Consider the following 23,056-nt stretch of genomic DNA (forward strand, 5'->3'; position numbering starts at 1 on the left):
ATTTTCAGAAGTCGCCGACTTTTGGCAAAGTCGGGTTTCATGAAACCAGACCCGACCCCTGTGTGGGGTCGGCCATGAGGTCAGCGATCTTCTGAATCTGGTATCGGAATTCCGATACCGAGTTCCGATATGTTTGCGATATCGGAATCCATATTTAAGTGTAAAATAAAGAATTAAAATAAAAAATATTGATATACTCACCTCTCCGGAGGCCCCTGGACATCGCCGCTGGTAACCGGCAGCCTTCTTTGCTTAAAATGAGTGCGTCCAGGGCCTTCCATGACGTCACGGCTTCTGATTGGTGGCGGCCACCCATGTGACCGCCACGCGACCAATCACAAGCCGTGACGTAATTCTCAGGTCCTAAATTCCTAATTCTAGGAATTTAGGACCTGAGAATTACGTCACGGCTTGTGATTGGTCGCGTGGCGGTCACATGGGCGGCCGCGACCAATCACAAGCCGTGACGTCATCTAAGGCCCTGAACACGCTCATTCTTAAGAAGGAAGGCTGCCGGAAAGAAGCAGGGCGCGTCCGAGGGTGAGTATATACCTAATAGGAATATACTCACCCTCGGCTTCTTTCCGGCAGCCTTCCTTCCTAAGAATGAGCGCGTTCAGGGCCTTAGATGAAGTCACGGCTTGTGATTGGTCGCGGCCGCCCATGTGACCGCCACGCGACCAAGCACAAGCCGTGACGTAATTCTCAGGTCCTAAATTCCTAGAATTAGGAATTTAGGACCTGAGAATTACGTCACGGCTTGTGATTGGTCGCGTGGCGGTCACATGGGTGGCCGCCACCAATCAGAAGCCGTGACGTCATGGAAGGCCCTGAATGCGCTCATTTTAAGCAAAGATGGCTGCCGGTTACCAGCGGTAAGGTCCAGGCTGCGTCGGAGAGGTGAGTATATCAATATTTTTTATTTTAATTCTTTATTTTACACATTAATATGGATCCCAGGGCCTGAAGGAGAGTTCCTCTCCTTCAGACCCTGGGAACCATAGTATCCCATTGCACTGCATTGGGTTTCGTGTTTCGGCCAACCCCGACCCCGACTTTTTTATAGGATCGGCCAATTTCACTCGACCCGACTTTTGAGAAAGTCGGGTTTCGTGAAACCCGACCCGATCCTATAAAAATAAAAGTCGCTCAACCCTATTCATAACGAATTTGGCTAATGGTAAATAGGTAACCCAGTCCTCCTGATTCTCAGACACGAAACACCTGAGATTTGTCTCTAGATTCTGGTTAACTCGTTCAGTCTGCGCTCGCAGCAGTGATGAGTGCCACGCTGTCTCCATACAGCCAGGGAACGGTCACAGCGCATGCTCCATAAAGAGACCTGGGGGAAGGACTGGGCTGCACTGCTGACAGGAGAAGGCGAGCAGTGCCAGGAGAGTGTGGCCGACATACACACAGGACAGGCTCTGGCCTCTGGTACACGGCAGACATGGAGCTGCCCAATGCAGGTGAGCATGTGTTTGCGGTGGAAAACATCGAGAAGAAGCGAATCCGCAAGTACCGAGTGGAGTATATGGTGAAATGGCGGGGACGGTCTTCCAAGTATAACATATGGGAACCAGAGGAAAATATTTTGGACCCCCGGCTTTTGGTTGCCTTTCAGAACAGGGAAAAGCAGGAGCAAATTCTGGGATGCATAAAATGTGGCCCAAAACCAAAGCACCACATTTTATCTATACCCTCTTTTGCTCATCGGTCTAATATTTTAAGTGTCCTTCAGGACTCCTCTGTGGACCACCGCTCTAAACTGGAGATTACATCAGTTTAGAAGAGTCAACCTCATCAATTTCAGCTAAACAGTAAAAAGCATCACCAGTATCAACCCCATGATCATGATCATACTAAGAAGCATCACGTCAGCAGCCAAAAGAAATATTATTACCAGCTGAACAGTAAAAGACACCACCATTATCAGCCAGATCCGAAAATGTAGGATCAACAACCATCTGGGAAAGATTTCCAGCATTCTGCTGATCTAAACAATAGAAACAAGGAATCATCATAGCATAATAGCCAGTATGTGGATTTTGGCGTTCATGTGAAGAATGGTACCGGTACCGCCTTAAATGGAGCAGATAAGAACAGTTCATCTGTTGGCACCTCCACCGGTCTAACTAAGGAGGTGGCCATAATTGGCATTGGGGGTAAAATGAAGATTGTGAAGAATAAAAATAAAAATGGAAGGATTGTCATAGTTATGAGTAAATATATGGGATTGCACTCAGTAAAAATTAAATCTTCTGAGGAAGATTGCAGTGCTGTCACTTCTGAAAACAAAATGGTAACCTGTTCAGTCTGTCAACTAGACTGCAGGTGAAATGGGTAAGAAAATGAATCCCCAGATGGGTGCAAAATGCCCTCAAAAACTTGGAGACAAACTGCACCCCCAGTCGGAAATAATATCGGCCGTGATTCCATGTAATCTAATTATTTCCCTGATGAAAATTTGCACCAAGGATTTGGCGTTTGGTAAATCTGGTAAAGAGATAAAATGAGACATTTTACTGAATTTGTCTACTGGCACCAGAATTACAGAATTCCCTGCCAATATGGGAACATATGGAAAACAGAAAAACCTGGAGTGAAGAATCCAAGAAAAAATATTTACAAAAAAAGTTTTAATTTTATTTACATCACCAAAAGGCACAAAAATTTATAATTGTATCATGACAAAAATAGTTTTTGCAGAGCAGGATCGATAACAAAAACATGTGGGTCTCAAAACAACATACATGTTGAGGTGGGTGTAGTATTCCTGAAAAACCAAATATGTAAGGTGCTAGTGCTTGCATAGAAAGGTGCATTATCAGATTATCATGGCTCAATGCTAAGTTGTATGCAGTCCTTAACAACAGAATCCATAAAGTGCCATATGCCGATGTAACACATCACTGCTACCTATCTATTGAATTCAAGAATACTCTTACTCATAGTGCCTCTTTTGAAATTCCACAAATGTAGCCCCAGGGTTCTGTCTCTTCCTTGATTGAATAAATGCAGAGCACGGGACTGTGCTGCACTATTTGAGACTTCCCGCCCAGGCCTCCCTGGTTCATCTAATAGGCTATATGGACCTGCTTGTTTATATATATATATATATATATATATATATATATATATATATATATATATATATATATATATACAGCTCTGGCAAAAATTAAGAGACCACCACATCAAAGCCCTTTCATGGGCAGCCCAATCTCCAGACATGAACCCCATTGAAAACCTCTAGAATGTAATCAAGAGGATGATAGATAGTCACAAATAGTGTTGAGCGATACCGTCCGATACTTGAAAGTATCGGTATCGGAAAGTATCGGCCGATACCGGCAAAGTATCGGATCTAATCCGATACCGATACCCGATACCAATACAAGTCAATGGGCCCTGGGAACCATATTAATGTGTAAAATAAGGAATTAAAATAAAAAATATTGCTATACTCACCTCTCCGACGCAGCCTGCACCTTACCGAGGGAACCGGCAGCGTTGTTTGCTTAAAATTTGCGCTTTAACTTCCTTACGCGAAGTCCCGGCTTGTGATTGGTCGCGCGCCGCCCATGTGGCCGGGACGCAACCAATCACAGCAAGCCGTGACGTAATTTCAGGTCCTTCAGGATTTTAAAATTACGTTCCGGCGTTGTGATTGGTTGCGTCGCGGTCACATGGGCGACGCGACCAATCACAAGCCGTGACGTCACGGGAGGCTGGACACACGCGCATTTTAAAATGCGCGCGTCTCCTGCCTCCCGTGACGTCACGGCTTGTGATTTGTCGCGTCGCCCATGTGACCGCGACGCAACCAATCACAACGCCGGAACGTAATTTTAAAATCCCGAAGGACCTGAAATTACGTCACGGCTTGCTGTGATTGGTTGCGTCCCGGCCACATGGGCGGCGCGCGACCAATCACAAGCCGGGACTTCGCGTAAGGAAGTTAAAGCGCGAATTTTAAGCAAACAACGCTGCCGGTTCCCTCGGTAAGGTGCAGGCTGCGTCGGAGAGGTGAGTATAGCAATATTTTTTATTTTAATTCTTTATTTTACACATTAATGTTGTTTCGATACCGATACCCGATACCACAAAAGTATCGGATCTCGGTATCGGAATTCCGATACAGCAAATATCGGCCGATACCCGATACTTGCTGTATCGGAATGCTCAACACTAGTCACAAACCATCAAATGGAGAAGTACTGCTTACATTTTTGTGTCAGAAGCAGTGTGAAAGACTGGTGGAAAGAATGACAAGACGCATGAAAGCTGTGATTAAACATCATGGTTATTCCACAAAATATTGATTTCTGAACTCTTCCTGAGTTAAAACATTAGTATTGTTGTTTCTAAATGATTATGAACTTGTTTACTTTGCATTATTTGAGGTCTGAAAGCACTGGATTTTTTTTGTTATTTTGACCATTTCTCCTTTTCAGAAAAAAAAGACAAAATTTATTGCTTTGAAATTTGGAGACATGTTGTCAGACGTTTATAGAATAAAAGAACAATTTACATTTTACTGAAAAATATACCTATAAAGAGAAAAATCAGACAAACTGAACATTTTACAGTGGTCTCTTAATTTTTGTCAGAGCTGTATAGTCAGTCGGCTCATCTAATTTTTTTTTTTTAGTTTGTCACCACCATTGAATTGAACTTACTATACTATTTGATCTGATTTAAAGGAGAAAAATTCCCTTACTGCGTATCAATCATCCAAACAGATTCTGCTATGTGTGTGGTTCTTTTACACTAAAAGGCCAAGTATGTTCAATCACTCATGATATTAAAAAGATGTACCAGATGTACTTTACATGTCCACTTGGTGATCAAGACAAAAGCTTGGCCCCTCATGTGATATGCTCAAGTTGTTCAAATGGTCTTTGTGACTGGTTGAATATGAGGAAAGTGGCTATGCCATTTGCTGTTCCCATGATTTGGAGAGAACCTAAAAATCATAGTGATGACATCTACTTTTGTTTTGTCAAAGTGAAGGGCTTTTCTACAAAGAACAAACCTAAGATTAATCACTTTGAACTTGAATCTGAAATTAGGCCAGTTCCACATGATGGTACCTTACCAGTTCCTGTACCACCATTGTCTGGATTGGATGAAAATGAAATAGAATATGAAAACTATGGAGCTCAAGCTACTGGCGGAGACATGGAGACCTAAAGTCAAGATGAGTATGTACCTGATGGACCAGTATAACAGCCAGAATGCTTTACTCAGCATGAATTAAATTATCTCAGAGACGTTTCATTGTTAAATGATAAAGCTGAACTTCTTGAATCTAGGTTTAAACAGAAGAATCTTCTTCATGATGATGTCAAAGTGTGATATTACCGAAACAGAAGTAACACTTTAACACAGTTTTTCACAGTTGATGGACCAATGGTGTACTGTAACAATGTGAATGGCCTTTTTGAAGAACTGAATCAAGAGTATTTTGTTGCAGATTGGTGACTGTTATTGACTCATCCCAGAGAAGTTTAAAAGCAGTGTTGCTTCACAATGGAAATATGAAGCCATCAATCCCTATTGCTCACACATGTCATCTAAAGGAAAGGAATGAAAATCTGTCAGTTGTTTAGGATGCTATACAATATAAACATCATTAATGGAATTTCTGTGGATATTTGAAAGTGATTGGTCTGCTTAATGGGAATGCAAGGAGGTGTCACAAAATATTGTTGCTTCTTTGTTTATGGGACAGTAGAAATAAAGTAGAGCATTATGTTCGTCGTGATTAGGGACAGAGAAACATCTATGCTCCAGGTAGAGACAATGTTCAGCATAATCCTTTAGTTGCTCCAACAAAAATCTTTCTTCTTCCACTACATATAAAGTTGGGATTGATTAAAAACTTTGTGAAAGTCATGGCAAAGACAAATTCTCAAGGGTTCCAGTGCATTTCACAGAAATTCTCCAGCATTTCACCAGCAAAACTGAAGGAAGGGTTATTTGTTGATCCCCAGAGAGCTTATGAGAGATGATGTGTTTGAAGGAACTCTAAATGATAAGGAATTCAGATCTTGGAAAAGCTTCAGGTGGATCTGTGAAAACGTCTTAGGAAAACAAAATCTCCAGAATATGTTGAAGGTGTAGAGAGGAACTGCTAAATGCATACCAGTGTCTTGGATGTCGCATGTCTCTCAAAAAATGCACCTTTTGCATTCACATTTAGATTTCTTCTCTCCAAATCCTGGGGATGTAAGGGATAAACAAGGCGAGCAGTTTCACCAGGACATTAACGTAATGGAACACCACTACCAGGGATTTTGGAATGACTCAATGATGGCAGATTACTGTTGGATGTTATGTAGGGACAACCCTGACAAATCGTATCAATGACAGTCTAATGTCAAGCACTAATTACTGCTCATATTTTGGTTTCTATATTGCATGTGAAATTATTTTGGTTCAATAAAAACTGTTTTGTAAGGTGAAGCATTTTTTTCTGATATGAAGATTACTGTTTTCTTAATGTTGCCAGTATATTTCCTATTGCTTATAATAATGATGCTGTTCCATGGAAACTATACGTGCTACAGAAAAACTATATACATTTTTTAAATCAGGATAAAAAGATGATTCAGAAAAGTACAGTCACCTGCAATGATTAAAAAAAATTGCAGAATTGAAATAAAAAGTATAATTTAGTTCCAAAATTGTTCAGAAATGTTTGAGGTGGTAGATTTGGCATATTAACATGGAAATATGAGTTCCCTAATTGGTGAAGCTTTTGCACAGTGGTCAGATGCCAACTGCATGTATGACCAGGTAACCCCTATGCCCTTCCTGCAGGGTTAACATGTCCCTGAGTGTTTGACCCTTTCTCAGGGCAGGACAAAAAGGAAAAATTATCAGAAAAGTCCAAATTATTTAACATTTTCAAATCCATTTTTTTTATTTCTATAAATGCAATTTTCTTTCACAGAATTAACTATTTAACAAATAACCCAGGCATTATCAGCACCAATAACAATATATATTACAATATATATCAAATGATGGACCGGATGGTTTATCTGCTGTTTCAAAAACTGATGCACATGAGCAAACAGAGCTGCGCCACTTGAATATCCAGGTTTATTCATACCTAGATTGTGACTTTTCTGAAGCAGATGCCCAAATCCATGGATTTCTGGGACAACAAATTGAACCAGTGGCAAGAACTACTTGATACACCAAACCACTATAAGCATGAAAAACCTAATATTTGTCCAAATGAATCTGGCAGAATTTGAGAAAGACTTTCATGCACCATCAGCTGATGCCAGTGACTAAATCAAGTGTACTATCTATCAAGTCATCGTCGACGGGTGAGGGGGAGCGACGACAGTCACATACTTACCTGCTCTTAGCGCTCCTGACACGGTCCCTGCATGTCCCACGGTCTCCAGCGCCGGCAGCATCTTCCCCTGTTCAACCGTTCATTAAAGTAATGAATATGGACTCCACTCCCATAGGTGTGGAGCCGCATATTCATTACTGTTATGAGCGGTACCAGTGACTGCTGAACTGAGGAAGAAGCTGCCGGCTCCCGGAGACCATCTGTCCAGGAGAAGCTGACTCGGACCGTGCCGGGAGCAGGTGAGTATTTCATATTCACCTTTCCTTGTTCCACCACCACCCCGTCTTCTGCGTCCTCTGCAGTGACTGTTCAGGTCAGAGGACACGATGATGTATTAGTGTGCATGCCACCCTCTGCCTGAACAGTCAGTGCGTAGAGACGGGACGCTGAGGAGCAGCGGGCAGCAAGAGAGGTGAGTATGTCATTTTTTTTATTGCAGCAGCATTATATGTGGCACATTGCTATATGGAGCATCTATGGGGCCATAATGAACTGCATGGAGCATTATATGTGGCACAATGTTATATGGAGCATCTATGGGGCCATAAAGAACTGTATGGAGCATTATATGGGGCACATTGTTATATGTAGCATCTTATGGAGCCATAATGAACTGCATGGAGCATTATATGTGGCACAATGTTATATGGAGCATGTATGGGGCCATAAAGAACTGTATGGAGCATTATATGGGGCACACTGTTATATGTAGCATCTTATGGGGCCATAAAGAACTGTATGGAGCATTATATGGGGCACATTGTTAAATGTAGCATCTTATGGGGCCATAATGAACTGTATGGAGCATTATATGTGGCACAATATTATATGGAGCATCTATGGGGCCATAAAGAACTGTATGGAGCATTATATGGGGCACATTGTTATATGTAGCATCTTATGGGGGCCATAATGAACTGCATGGAGCATTACACTCACCGGCCACTTTATTAGGTACACCATGCTAGTAACGGGTTGGACCCCTTTTGCCTTCAGAACTGCCTCAATTCTTCGTGGCATAGATTCAACAAGGTGCTGGAAGCATTCCTCAGAGATTTTGGTCCATATTGACATGATGGCATCACACAGTTGCCGCAGATTTGTCGGCTGCACATCCCAAAGATGCTCCATACAAGGCAGGATGGATCCATGCTTTCATGTTGTTTACTCCAAATTCTGACCCTACCATCCGAATGTCGCAGCAGAAATCGAGACTCATCAGACCAAGCAACGTTTTTCCAATCTTCTACTGTCCAATTTCGATGAGCTTGTGCAAATTGTAGCCTCAGTTTCCTGTTCTTAGCTGAAAGGAGTGGTACCCGGTGTGGTCTTCTGCTGCTGTAGCCCATCTGCCTCAAAGTTCGACGCACTGTGCATTCAGAGATGCTCTTAGGCCTACCTTGGTTGTAACGGGTGGCGATTTGAGTCACTGTTGCCTTTCTATCAGCTCGAACCAGTCTGCCCATTCTCCTCTGACCTCTGGCATCAACAAGGCATTTCCGCCCACAGAACTGCCGCTCACTGGATTTTTTTTCTTTTTCAGGCCATTCTCTGTAAACCCTAGAGATGGTTGTGCGTGAAAATCCCAGTAGATCAGCAGTTTCTGAAATACTCAGACCAGCCCTTCTCGCACCAACAACCATGCCACGTTCAAAGGCACTCAAATCACCTTTCTTCCCCATACTGATGCTCGGTTTGAACTGCAGGAGATTGTCTTGACCATGTCTACATGCCTAAATGCACTGAGTTGCCGCCATGTGATTGGCTGATTAGAAATTAAGTGTTAACAAGAAGTTGGACAGGTGTACCTAATAAAGTGGCCAGTGAGTGTATATGTGGCACAATGTTATATGGAGCATCTATGGGGCCATAAAGAACTGTATGGAGCATTATATGGGGCACATTGTTATATGTAGCATCTTATGGGGCCATAATGAACTGCATAGAGCATTATATGTGGCACAATGTTATATGGAGCATCTATGGGCCATGAAGAACTGTATGGAGCATTATATGTGGCACATTGTTATTTGGAGCATCTAGGGGCCATAATGAACTGTATGGAGCATTACATGTGGCACATTGTTATATGGAGCATCTATGGGGCCATAATGAACTGCACGCAGCATTATATGGGGCACAATGTTATATGGAGCATCTATGGGGCCATAAAGAACTGTATGGAGCATTAATTGTGGCACATTGTTATATGGAGCATCTTATGGGGCCATAATGAACTGCATGGAGCATTATATGTGGTACAATGTTATATGGAGCATCTATGGGGCCAAAAAGAACTGTGTGGAGCATTATATGGGGCACATTGTTATATGGAGCATCTATGGGGTCATAATGAACTGCATGCAGCATTATATGTGGCACAATGTTATATGGAGCATCTATGGGGCCATAATGAACTGTATGGAGCATTATATGTGGCACATTGTTATATGGAGCATCTTATGGGGCCTGTTGTGAATTCTGTTCTTGGGCTCCCTCCGGTGGTTGTTTGTGATAGTGCAGTTGTCTCTGGGTTGTTCCAGGGCAGGTGTTTCTGCTGATTGCAGCTCTATTCGGTATTTAGGTGTGCGGGATTCATTAGTCAGTGCCAGTTGTCCATTGTTCTTGGAGGGTTTACATCCCTGTCTGGTCCCTTCTGCTCTGCTGCCAATTCAGCCAAGATAAGTGTCTGGTTTATTTTCCTGCAGCATACATGCAGTGTGCTTTTCAGTTCAGAACAATTTATTGTTTTGTCTTGTCCAGCTTAGACTTGTTTGGATTTTTTCAGTCATGCTGGATTCTCTGGAGATGCAGATATACATTCTATGTCTTTAGTTAGATGTGGAATTTTTGTATTTTCTGCTGTGGATATTTTCAGAGTTTTAATACTGACCGCTTAGTACTCTGTCCTATCCTTTACTATTTAGCTAGAAGTGCCTCTTTTGCTAAATCCTGTTTTCAGCCTGTGTGTGTCTTTACTCTTAGGGTACCGTCTCACAGTGGCACTTTTGTCACTACGACGGTACGATCCGTGACGTTCCAGCGATATCCATACGATATCGCTGTGTCTGACACGCAGCAACGATCAGGGACCCCGCTGATAATCGTACGTCGTAGCAGATCGTTTGGAACTTTATTTCGTCGCTGGATCTCCCGCTGTCATCGCTGGATCGGTGTGTGTGACACCGATCCAGCGATGCGTTCGCTTGTAACCAGGGTAAACATCGGGTTACTAAGCGCAGGGCCATGCTTAGTAACCCGATGTTTACCCTGGTTACCATCGTAAATGTAAAAAAACCCAAACCGTACATACTCACATTCCGGTGTCCGTCAGGTCCCTAGCCGTCTGCTTCCCGCACTGACTGAGTGCCGGCCGGAAAGTAAAAGCAGAGCACAGCAGTGACGTCACCGCTGTGCTCTGCTTTCAATTTACGGCCGGCACTCAGTCAGTGCGGGAAGCAGACGGCTAGAGACCTGACGGACACCGGAATGTGAGTATGTACTGTTTTTTTTTTTTTACATTTACGATAGTAACCAGGGTAAACATCGCCCTGCGCTTAGTAACCCGATGTTTACCCTGGTTACCCAGGGACTTCGGCATTGTTGGTCGCTGGAGAGCTGTCTGTGTGACAGCTCTCCAGCGACCACACAACGACTTACCAACAATCACGGCCAGGTCGTATCGCTGGTCGTGATCGTTGGTAAATCATTTTGTGTAATGGTACCCTTATAATCACCGTCAATATTTGTGGGAGGCTGCCTATCCTTTGGGGTTTCTGCTCTGAGGCAAGATAGAATTCCCATTTCCATCTATGGGGTTATTTAGTCCTCCGGCTGTGTCGAGGTGTCTAGGATGTGTTAGGTACACCCCACGGCTACTTCTAGTTGCGGTGTCAGTTTAGGGTTGCGGTCTGTACAGGTACCACCTTCTCCAGAGAAGGTCTCATGCGGCTCCAAGGCCACCGGATCACAACAGTACAACTGGCCAACAATGAGTTAAATGCATCTCAGAAGAAGGGAAGAAGGGTGTTGAGCCATTTTTTTTTCTGTAGTCTGCTTTGTCTCTCCTTCCCTCTTTTCCTCTGGGTGGCTGTGGAGTCTTGTGCTAGTATGGATGTTCAGGGATTAGCTTCTCGTGTAGACCAGCTTGCTGCTAGAATACAGGGTATTGCAGATTATATTGTTCAGACTCCGGTTTTAGAGCCTAGGATTCCTACTCCTGATTTGTTTTTTGGGGACAGGTCCAAATTTTTGAGTTTTAAAAACAACTGTAAACTGTTTTTTGCTCTGAAGCCTCGTTCCTCTGGTGATCCCATTCAGCAGGTTAAAATTGTCATCTCCCTGCTGCGTGGCGATCCTCAGGATTGGGCATTTTCCCTGGAATCTGGGAATCCGGCCTTGCTTAATGTAGACGCCTTTTTTCAGGCTCTAGGATTATTATATGATGAATCAAATTCTGTGGATCAAGCGGAGAAGTCCTTGTTGGCCCTGTCTCAGGGTCAAGAGGCGGCAGAATTGTATTGTCAGAAATTTAGATAATGGTCTGTGCTGACTAAATGGAATGATGATGCTTTGGCGGCAATTTTCAGAAAGGGTCTTTCTGAATCCGTTAAAGATGTTATGGTGGGGTTTCCCACGCCTGTCGGTCTAAGTGATTCTATGTCTCTGGCCATTCAGATTGATCGGCGCTTGCGTGAGCGCAGAGCTGTGCGCGCTGTGGCGTTGTCCTCAGAGCAGATGCCTGAGCCTATGCAGTGTGATAGGATTCTGTCTAGAACAGAAAAACAAGGATTCAGACGTCAGAATAGGTTGTGTTTTTATTGTGGCAATGCTTCTCATGTCATTTCAGCTTGTCCTAAGCATACAAAGAGAATCGTCAGTTCAGTTACCATCAGTACTGTACAACCTAAATTTCTGTTATCTGTGTCCCTGATCTGCTCATTGTCATCATTTTCTGACATGGCGTTTGTGGATTCAGGCGCCGCTTTGAACTTAATGGACTTTGAATTTGCCAGGCATTGTGGTTTCCCCTTGCAGTCTTTGCAGAATCCTATTCCTTTAAGGGCCATTGATGCTACACCTTTGGCAAAAAATAAAGGTCACCTGTGTCCAGTTTTGGACACAGGTGACCATGTGTATGGCACCAGCCCATCAGGCAGATTGTCGTTTTCTGGTGTTGCATAATTTGCATGATGCTATTGTGCTGGGTTTTCCATGGTTGCAGGTACATAATCCTGTGTTGGGTTTGAAGTCTATGTCTGTGACTAGTTGGGGTTGTCAGGGGGTTCATAATGACGTTCCTTTGATGTCAATCTCCTCTCCCTCCTCTTCTGAAATTCCTGAGTTTTTGTCTGATTTTCAGGATGTATTCGATGAGCCCAAGTCCAGTTCCCTTCCACCGCATAGGGACTGTGATTGTGCTATTGACTTGATTCCAGGCTGTAAGTTTCCTAAGGGCCGACTTTTCAACCTGTCTGTGCCTGAACATACCGCCATGTGGAGTTATGTTAAGGAGTCTTTGGAGAAAGGGCATATTCGGCCATCTTCTTCACCGTTGGGAGCGGGATTCTTTTTTGTTGCTAAGAAGGATGGCTCCTTAAGACCCTGTATTGATTATCGCCTCTTGAATAAGATCATGGTCAAGTTTCAATACCCTTTACCTTTGCTTTCTGATTTGTTTGCTAGGATTAAGGGGGCTAGTTGGTTTACTAAGATTGACCTTCGGGGGGCATATAATCTTGTTCGTATTAAGCAGGGGGATGAATGGAAAACTGCATTTAATACGCCCGAAGGCCATTTTGAATACCTTGTGATGCCATTTTGGGCTCTCTAATGCTCCATCTGTTTTTCAGTCCTTCATTCACAACATCTTCCGGACTTATCTTGATAAATTCATGATTGTATATTTGGATGACATTTAGATTTTTTCCGATGATTGGGAGTCTCATGTGGAGCAGGTCAGGATGGAATTTCAGATCCTTCGTGATAATGCTTTGTTTGTGAAGAGGTCTAAGTGTCTCTTTGGAGTGCAGAAGGTTTCTTTTTTGGGCTTCATTTTTTCTCCCTCATCTATTGAGATGGATCCGGTTAAGGTTCAGGCCATTCATGATTGGATTCAGCCCACATCCGTGAAGAGCCTTCAGAAATTTTTGGGCTTTGCTAATTTTTATCGCCGTTTCATTGCTAACTTCTCCAGTGTGGTTAAACCTTTGACCGATTTAATGAAGAAGGGCGCTGATGTGACGAATTGGTCTTCTGCGGCTGTCTCTGCCTTTCAGGAGCTTAAACGCCGATTTACTTCGGCCCCGGTGTTGCGTCAACCGGACATTTCTCTTCCGTTTCAGGTTGAGGTTGACGCTTCTGAGATTGGGACAGGGGCCATTTTGTCTCAGAGGAATTCTGATGGTTCCTTGATGAAACCGTGTGCCTTCTTTTCCTGTAAGTTTTTGCCTGCTGAACGCAATTATGATGTCGGCAATCAGGAGTTGTTGGCTATGAAGTGGGCGTTTGAGGAGTGGTGACATTGGCTTGAGGGAGCTAAGCACCGTATTGTGGTCTTGACCAATCATAAAAATCTGATTTCCCTCGAGTCTGCCAAGCGGCTGAATCCTAGACAGGCTCGATGGTCCCTTTTCTTTTCCCATTTTGATTTCGTGGTCTCGTATCTTCCGGGATCTAAGAATATTAAGGCTGATGCCCTCTCTAGGAGTTTTTTGCCTGATTCTCCTGGGGTCCTTGAACCGGTCGGCATTCTGAAAGAAGGGGTGGTCCTTTCTGCCATTTCCCCTGATTTACGACGGGTTCTTCAGGAATTCCAGGCTGACAAACCTGACCGCAGTCCAGTGGGGAAACTGTTTGTTCCTGATAGATGGACTAGTAGAGTGATTTCTGAGGTTCATTGTTCTGTGTTGGCTGGCCATCCTGGTATTTTTGGTACCAGAGATTTGGTTGGTAGGTCCTTTTGGTGGCCTTCTTTGTCGCGGGATGTGCGCTCTTTTGTGCAGTCCTGTGGGACTTGTGCGCGGGCTAAGCCTTGTTGTTCCCGTGCTAGTGGGTTGCTTTTGCCTCTGCCGGTCCCTGAGAGGCCCTGGACGCATATTTCTATGGATTTTATTTCAGATCTTCCGGTTTCCCAGAGGATGTCTGTTATCTGGGTGGTTTGTGACCGGTTCTCTAAGATGGTCCATTTGGTGCCTTTGCCTAAATTGCCTTCCTCTTCTGATTTAGTTCCGTTGTTTTTTCAGCATGTGGTTCATTTGCATGGTATTCCGGAGAATATTGTGTCTGACAGAGGCTCACAGTTTGTTTCTAGATTTTGGCGAGCCTTTTGTGCTAGGTTGGGCATTGATTTGTCTTTTTCATCCGCATTTCATCCTCAGACAAATGGCCAGACCGAGCGAACTAATCAGACTTTGGAAACTTATTTGAGATGCTTTGTGTCTGCTGATCAGGATGATTGGGTGGCTTTCTTGCCATTGGCCGAGTTTGCCCTTAATAATAGGGCTAGTTCGGCTACCTTGGTTTCGCCCTTCTTTTGTTATTTTGGTTTTCAGCCTCGTTTTTCTTCAGGGCAGGTTGAGCCTTCTGACTGTCCTGGTGTGGATTCTGTGGTTGACAGGTTACAGCAGATTTGGGCTCATGTGGTGGACAATTTGGTGTTTTCTCAGGAGGAGGCTCAGCGTTTTGCTAACCGTCGTCGGTGTGTTGGTTCCCGGCTTCGGGTTGGGGATTTGGTTTGGTTGTCTTCCCGTCATGTTCCTATGAAGGTTTCTTCCCCTAAATTTAAGCCTCGGTTTATTGGTCCTTATAGGATTTCTGAGATTATCAATCCGGTCTCTTTTCGTTTGGCCCTTCCGGCCTCTTTTGCCATCCATAATGTTTTCCATAGATCTTTATTGCGGAAATATGTGGTGCCCGTTGTTCCCTCTGTTGATCCTCCTGCCCCTGTGTTGGTTGATGGGGAGTTGGAGTATGTGGTTGAGAAGATTTTGGATTCTCGTTTTTCGAGGCGGAAGCTTCAGTATCTTGTCAATTGGAAGGGTTATGGCCAGGAGGATAATTCTTGGGTTTTTGCCTCTGATGTCCATGTTGCTGATTTGGTCCGTGCCTTTCATCTGGCTCGTCCTGATCGCCCTGGGGGCTCTGGTGAGGGTTCGGTGACCCCTCTTCAAGGGGGGGTACTGTTGTGAGATCTGTTCTTGGGCTCCCTCCGGTGGTTGTTTGTGATAGTGCAGTTGTCTCTGGGTTGTTCCAGGGCAGGTGTTTCTGCTGATTGCAGCTCTATTCGGTATTTAGGTGTGCGGGATTCATTAGTCAGTGCCAGTTGTCCATTGTTCTTGGAGGGTTTACATCCCTGTCTGGTCCCTTCTGCTCTGCTGCCAATTCAGCCAAGATAAGTGTCTGGTTTATTTTCCTGCAGCATACATGCAGTGTGCTTTTCAGTTCAGAACAATTTATTGTTTTGTCTTGTCCAGCTTAGACTTGTTTGGATTTTTTCAGTCATGCTGGATTCTCTGGAGATGCAGATATACATTCTATGTCTTTAGTTAGATGTGGAATTTTTGTATTTTCTGCTGTGGATATTTTCAGAGTTTTAATACTGACCGCTTAGTACTCTGTCCTATCCTTTACTATTTAGCTAGAAGTGCCTCTTTTGCTAAATCCTGTTTTCAGCCTGTGTGTGTCTTTACTCTTATATTCACCATCTGTGGGAGGCTGCCTATCCTTTGGGGTTTCTGCTCTGAGGCAAGATGGAATTCCCATTTCCATCTATAGGGTTATTTAGTCCTCCGGCTGTGTCGAGGTGTCTAGGATGTGTTAGGTACACCCCACGGCTACTTCTAGTTGCGGTGTCAGTTTAGGGTTGCGGTCTGTACAGGTACCACCTTCTCCAGAGAAGGTCTCATGCGGCTCTAAGGCCACTGGATCATAACAGGGGCCATAATCAGCATTTGTGCAGCATTATATGGGCCAAATATCCATATGGAGCATCTTATGGGGCCATAATCAGCATTTGTGCAGCATTATTTTGGGTATATTTTAATATGGAGCATCTTATGGGGCCCATCATAAATTTTATTGAGCATTATATGGGGCATATTTTGTATGGAGCATCTAATAGGGCCCATCATGAACTGTATGAAGCATTATATGGGGCTCCTGATTCAATATGGATATTCAAAAACACTTAGCCTACTGATGTCTCAATTAATTTTACTTTTATTGGTATCTGTTTTTATTTTTGACATTTACCGGTAGCTGCTGCATTTTCCACCCTAGGCTTATACTCGAGTCAATAAGTTTTCCCAGTTTTTTGTTGCAAAATTAGGGGGGTCGGCTTATACTCGGGTAGGCTTATACTCGAGTATATACTGTATCTATATTATAGTACTATTGCTGCCATGGCTGCCACTGCTGGCCCTCAACTTCTGAGCATTTTATGATCTGCCCTTTCTTATCTCTACACTATGCTCCTGCTGCAGCCACTGCATAGCCACACAAGCTACAGGCCTTTTGGATGCTCACTGTCTTTTATAATGCTAGACAAATTGTCTCTTTGGAGAGGAAGAGGACTAGAACTTTAGTGCCACCTTCAGGAAGTAGCAATAATAAAAGTCAATATCGACTCTCTAAGGAGAGGTGTCTGACCGGGATCCAAGGGGTAATATTTCTCCTTATAGAGAGTGACATGTAAAGCCTCACATGCCAAGGTTAGCAGATTTTTAAGCCACAATGCTTCTCTGGAAAATATGCAACTTGTCTCTTCAGAGAGGAAGATGACTAGAAATTTATTGCCACCAACAGGAAGTAGCAATCATGAAATGCTAGACAGTTCTGCTGATGCTGGGAAAAGTATTGTTATGTTTTTGTACCCCCAAGAAAAAGCTCTAAAAATAGGGCTAATTTTTGAAAAGCCTTGATAGCAACAAACCAGAGCTTATTTATGTTCAAAGCAGGTCCACTGTTTTGTCTTAGAGAACAAGGAACATTTTTGGATGGCTTTAAAGCCATTGTAATTTCATGATGATTTTGTAATTAACAAACCAGTTACAGACTCTGGAAAATGGTTTTTTTTTAACCCCTTCATGACCTTGGGATTTTCTGTTTTTCGTGTTCGTTTTCTGCTCCCCTCTTTCCCGGAGCCATAACTTTTTTATTTTTCCATCAATATGGCCATGTGAGGGCTTATTTTTTGCAGGACGAGTTGTACTTTTGAAGGACATCATTGGTTTTACTATGTCGTGTACTAGAAAATGGGAAAAAAAATCCAAGTGTGGTGAAATTGCAAAAAAGTGCAATCCCACACTTGTTTTTTGTTTGGCTTTTTTGCTAGGTTCACTAGATGCTAAAACTGACCAGATATTATGATTCTCCAGGTCATTACAAGTTCATAGACACCTAACATGTCATGGTTATTTTTTATCTAAGTGGTGAAAAAAAATTCCAAACTTTGCTAAAAAAAAAAAAAATTGTGCCATTTTCCAATACCCGTAGCGTCTTTATTTTTCGTGATCTGGGGTCGGTTGAGGGCTTATTTTTTGCGTTCCAACCTGATGTTTTTATTGATACCACTTTTCTGCAGATACATTCTTTTGATCGACCGTTATTGCATTTTAATGCAATGTTGCAGTGACCAAAAAAACGTAATTCTGGTGTTTCGAATTTTATTCTCGCTATGCTGTTTAGCGATCAGGTTATGCTTTTTTTATTGATAGTTTGAGCCATTCTGAACAAGGCGATACCAAATATGTGTAGGTTTGATTTTTTTATTGTTTTATTTTGAATGGGGCGAAAGGGGGGTGATTTAAACTTTTATATATTTTTTTATTTTTTTCACATTTTTTTTACTTTTTTTTAACTTTGTCCATGCTTCAATAGCCTCCATTGGAGGCTAGAAGCTGGCACAACTCGATCGGCTCTGCTACAGAGCAGCGATCATCAGATCGCTGCTATGTAGCTGAATTGCAGGCTTGCTATGAGCGCCTACCACAGGGTGGCGCTCACAGCAAACTGACATCAGTAACCATAGAGGTCTCAAGGACCTCTATGGTTACTATGCAGAAGCATCACTGACCCCCAATCATGTGACTGGGTCGTCGATGCGCTCATTTCCGGCCCGTCTGCATTTGACAGCGGCATTTAACTAGTTAATAGCGGCAGGTGAATCGCGATTTCACCCGCCGCTATTGCGGGCACATGTCAGCTGTACAAAACAGCTGACATGTCCCGGCTTTGATGCAAGCTCACTGCCGGAGCCCGCATCAAAGCGGGGGTTCTGACCTCGGACGTACTATCCCGTCCGAGGTCAGAAAGGGGTTAACTTCTGGTGGAGAGGCCATTAGTTCTTTACATTCAAAACAGTACAGTATACCTTTTTTGTCTCCCTAAAGGGATTATTTTTGGACAGCTTATATGAAATCTATCGCATCTTTATTTAGCAAATCTTTTTATACTCCCAAAACAAGGATAAATGTTGCACCAAACCATATGAAAATGCGGAGACTTCTTCCATTTTCACCACCTATCTATATACAACTGCAAAGCATGCATTTCCCACCAAACAGGATAATTTCTAAAACAGCTGTGTTTGCACTATAGAGTTCAATGAGAGGCTTTTAATTATGTGATCTGAGCAAATTTATTCACCAAATAGCAAACCTTTTGTGGAAATTTGACAGTGCTTTTGAATTCAAATTTCAAAAGATCTGCCCATCTTTAATGGTGACAGATTGATTATAATGAACTGAGCACGTGGTTTCTGAAAGAAAGGAAAGCTAGACGAAAAAGTGGCAAACTACTTTCCTAGCACCACAATAACTTTTTTTTCTAGTGGCCACAATAAAATAAAAATGATAGAAACAATTTAATGATGTGAAGCTTTTCTCCAAAACAGAGAAACACGGTGATTTTATGAGGGCTGTCACTGCTGTTAGATCTCAAATATACTGTTAAAATTGAGGTACTTTTCTTACCCTTACTCTCCTTGTCCACATTACTGTCTATATTTAAGATTGCTACATCATTTGAGCATGACTATTTTCCCTATCATAATTAAAATGTTTGCAAAATTTATTGAACCTTCAGTTGCATGAAAAAATACACAATGTAAAATACGTCACATTTTTCAAGTTAATTCTTCAGTTGCAGTCCTAATTCTACTCTAGTCAACAGTACAGAATAATAATACCATACAAGTATAAGTATATACAAAACACAGGAGTACAAAACACAAATATAAAATGTGTCAAATTTTTTATTATTACTCATATACAATATTATATACACAATATTATTAAAAAAGTTATATGGACAAAATTATAACAGTGAAGGACACAAAACAAAAAAGGATCCGACACTATTACATATATATAAGGACCGGGAGTTCAGAGACCATAAAAATCCCCATAATGCAATAATATTATATAAATGTATAAATATTGCAGCACTGTCACAGTACTAGAGAGTTGATATAGCACTATGGGTGTAACTAGGGTAGGTTAAAACCTATTGCCATCATAGCTGTAACCCCATAAATGCCCAAAACATGAATAGTCCAAATCTAGTACATAGAAAAAGTCTCACCCAAATAGGTCCTTGTAAATGGTCAGACCTCACAGCCCCAACGCGCGTTCCGCGTGGGCTTCCTCAGAGGGCTGTGTAACATTTTATGCATTTGAAATTTCAGTGTAAAATGCTTTAGATAAACAAAATTTGTTCCTATTCCGTTTTCTATTACATTAAACTTCTGTTTACTTTATTTATCTGTTCTGATACTTGCTAGTAAGACTATTATTTTTACAGAATATTTATACTAATTAGAACTTCTGCTAAAACATGTAAATATGAAGTACATATTAATTATATCTACAATCTTATGTAAAGGTTTAACCAATGCCAATTAGGTGTATCAACCATACATTATGCCCTCTTGGAATATTAAAGATATTCGGTTGTCAACACTTGAATAAAACCTTTGCCAACACTTAAACACCGAGAAGGGTGTGACATCCTGCCCTTGTTGCCTTGCGCTAATTAATCACTTTGGTATTTAGGACCATTGAAGCAGACAAATAAATGAAGGATTAGTGTATCTTTGTTCCAGCTTCAGATTTTCACACTAGGCGCTCTCTTCCAGTAGGAACAGTTTGGGGAAAGCAAACCATTAGTATGTATACTGCTTTGCTTCTCTTAACCAAGTACTTCAGGGATTAAGAGAAATCAAATTAACAGACTTGTAATTAGGGATGGGATGTACTCAAGCATGGAGAACCCTTATCATGGATATTAAGTTAAAAAATGAAATCCATCTTTAGATATTTGTAGTGAAGCTAATAATACATTTTACTATGTTTTTGTCTTATTACTACCAAGCAAGAATTTTAGTGGAAGCTCTGTTCTCTGATTTGAGTGCTAATTTGTTTCTGTTTGACCCCTACTCAAATATTAGTACTTTTGGCAGTGCTGTAAAAAGGTATAAATTGAATCTATTCTCAATAACTATAGAACATAATTACATATAGCTACCACCTGAGACCTAAAAACTTTTAATTCATTTTTACACAGCAATATTGTGACAAACAATAAGGGGAATATTCATTAGATGATGCAATATAAATGTAATAACAAATAAACAGGGTATCGAAGATAAACCTATACAAAAACTATGCAAACACACTGCAACTTCCACCAGAGCTTCAGCCTGGAGGTTTCCTTCCTCCAACAGACCAGAGAGAAAAAAAAACAGTGTCTGCACTTTTAACTTCCTCCTTGAGGTGGAGATATGGTGAGTAGGCATTCCAACCCATCTCTTACACTTAAGGCCCCGTCTCACATAGCGAGATCGCTAGCGAGATCGCTGCTGAGTCACAAGTTTTGTGACGCAACAGCGACCTCAGTAGCGATCTCGCTATGTGTGACACGTACCAGCGATCAGGCCCCTGCTGCGAGATCGCTGGTCGTGTCAGAATGGCCTGGACCTTTTTTTGGTCGTTGAGGCCCCGCTGACATCGCTGAATCGGTGTGTGTGACACCGATCCAGCGATGTCTTCACTGGTAACCAGGGTAAACATCGGGTTACTAAGCGCAGGGCCGCGCTTAGTAACCCGATGTTTACCCTGGTTACCAAAAAAAACAAACAGTACATACTCGCCTTTCGGTGTCCCTTGCCGTCTGCTTCCTGCTCTCACTGACTGCCGGCCGTACAGTGAGAAGTGAGAGCACAGCAGTGACGTCACCGCTGCGCTCTGCTCTCAGTGTACAGCGGCTCAGTCAGAGCAGGAAGCAGACGGCAAGGGACCTGGACACCGAAAGGCGAGTATGTACTGTTTGTTTTTTTTGGTAACCAGGGTAAACATCGGGTTACTAAGCGCGGCCCTGCGCTTAGTAACCCGATGTTTACCCTGGTTACCCGGGTGCTGCAGGGGGACTTCGGCATCGTTGAAGACAGTTTCAACGATGCCGAAGTCGTTCCCCTGATCGTTGGTCGCTGGGGAGAGCGGTCTGTGTGACAGCTCCCCAGCGACCACACAGCGACTTACCAACGATCACGGCCAGGTCGTATCGCTGGTCGTGATCGTTGGTAAATCGCTTAGTGAGATGGGGCCTTTACTCACAACAAAACCCCGACTCTGGTAACTGCTGATTAACTCTCAGCACATATCAAGCTGGAGGGAAACTTATGGACTTCACCTCACCCAGGATAACAACCTTTCGACACATATCTCCCATCACCCTGTCACACCTCATATACAGCACAACAGAGAGCAGAGGCAATAGGTGAAGGATGCAAAACCCACAATGCCTTGGATAGGTTTGTTACAAAAGTCTTTGCAATTGCATAATCATTTTGTAATTAGCACACTTGTTGTGGACAGCAACAAAGGGATAAATGTTTTCACGTCTAGTTGATAGGCCATTACTTCTTCATATTTAAAATAGTACATTTGTTTTGCCACTGTAATTAAGGACATTTTTTTTATATTTTATGAAAAATCTATTGCTTCTTCATTTAACTAAGTATGACGCTCCATATACTCGTTAAACAGGGATAATCGTTACTTCAACCATGTGAAAATGGCATGGCTGTAAACAACAGCAACGCATGCATCTAACCCCACTGAAGATCTTTTTAAACCATTTATATTATACAGTTTAAGTAGCATAAGATATAGTGTGTTGTTAAATATGTGGTTGGTTAAGTATGGTGACCATCCATTTTTGCCTAGCCAGAAAGGTTGAAGTTGAAGTAATTTGAATATTAAAAGACTGTGTTTATATTACAGAGCTCAAAACATTTTCATTTGACTCCAATGGGCATTCAAAGTGTTCTACATAATTTTCCATCTAACTGAAGACTTTTTAGATATGCAATTCACAAAAATGTAATCTTTTGGGAAATTCAGCGAAGCTTGTGAATTCAAATTTCATACATCTTAGAATTTCATGCAAAAATGTAAAAGATTTTATAGCTTTTCTGTTCTATGCTGTGCTTAATTGCAGATGTGTCGTTAATCATCCTTTTGGTATAGAACAGGAAACTAGAGATAAAGACTAAAGTTAAAGAGGACCTATGAGCAATAAAATCTGTTTTTATTTTTAAAAAAGTTAAAAAAAATTATATGTGAATTTACTTGTTGTAGATAGATACTGACTTTCAAAGCAGCCAGAATCTAAAAAATC

At 42.3% G+C, this 23,056-nt stretch overlaps 1 pseudogene; it reads left to right on the plus strand.

Moving 5' to 3' along the window:
- The first annotated feature begins 1,450 nt into the window (after positions 1 to 1,450).
- LOC143803947 (E3 SUMO-protein ligase CBX4-like) lies at positions 1,451 to 2,338 on the plus strand (annotated as a pseudogene).
- The last annotated feature ends 20,718 nt before the right edge of the window (positions 2,339 to 23,056 follow it).

This window comes from Ranitomeya variabilis, chromosome 2, assembly GCF_051348905.1.
Source record: "Ranitomeya variabilis isolate aRanVar5 chromosome 2, aRanVar5.hap1, whole genome shotgun sequence".
Lineage (NCBI taxonomy): Eukaryota > Metazoa > Chordata > Amphibia > Anura > Dendrobatidae > Ranitomeya > Ranitomeya variabilis.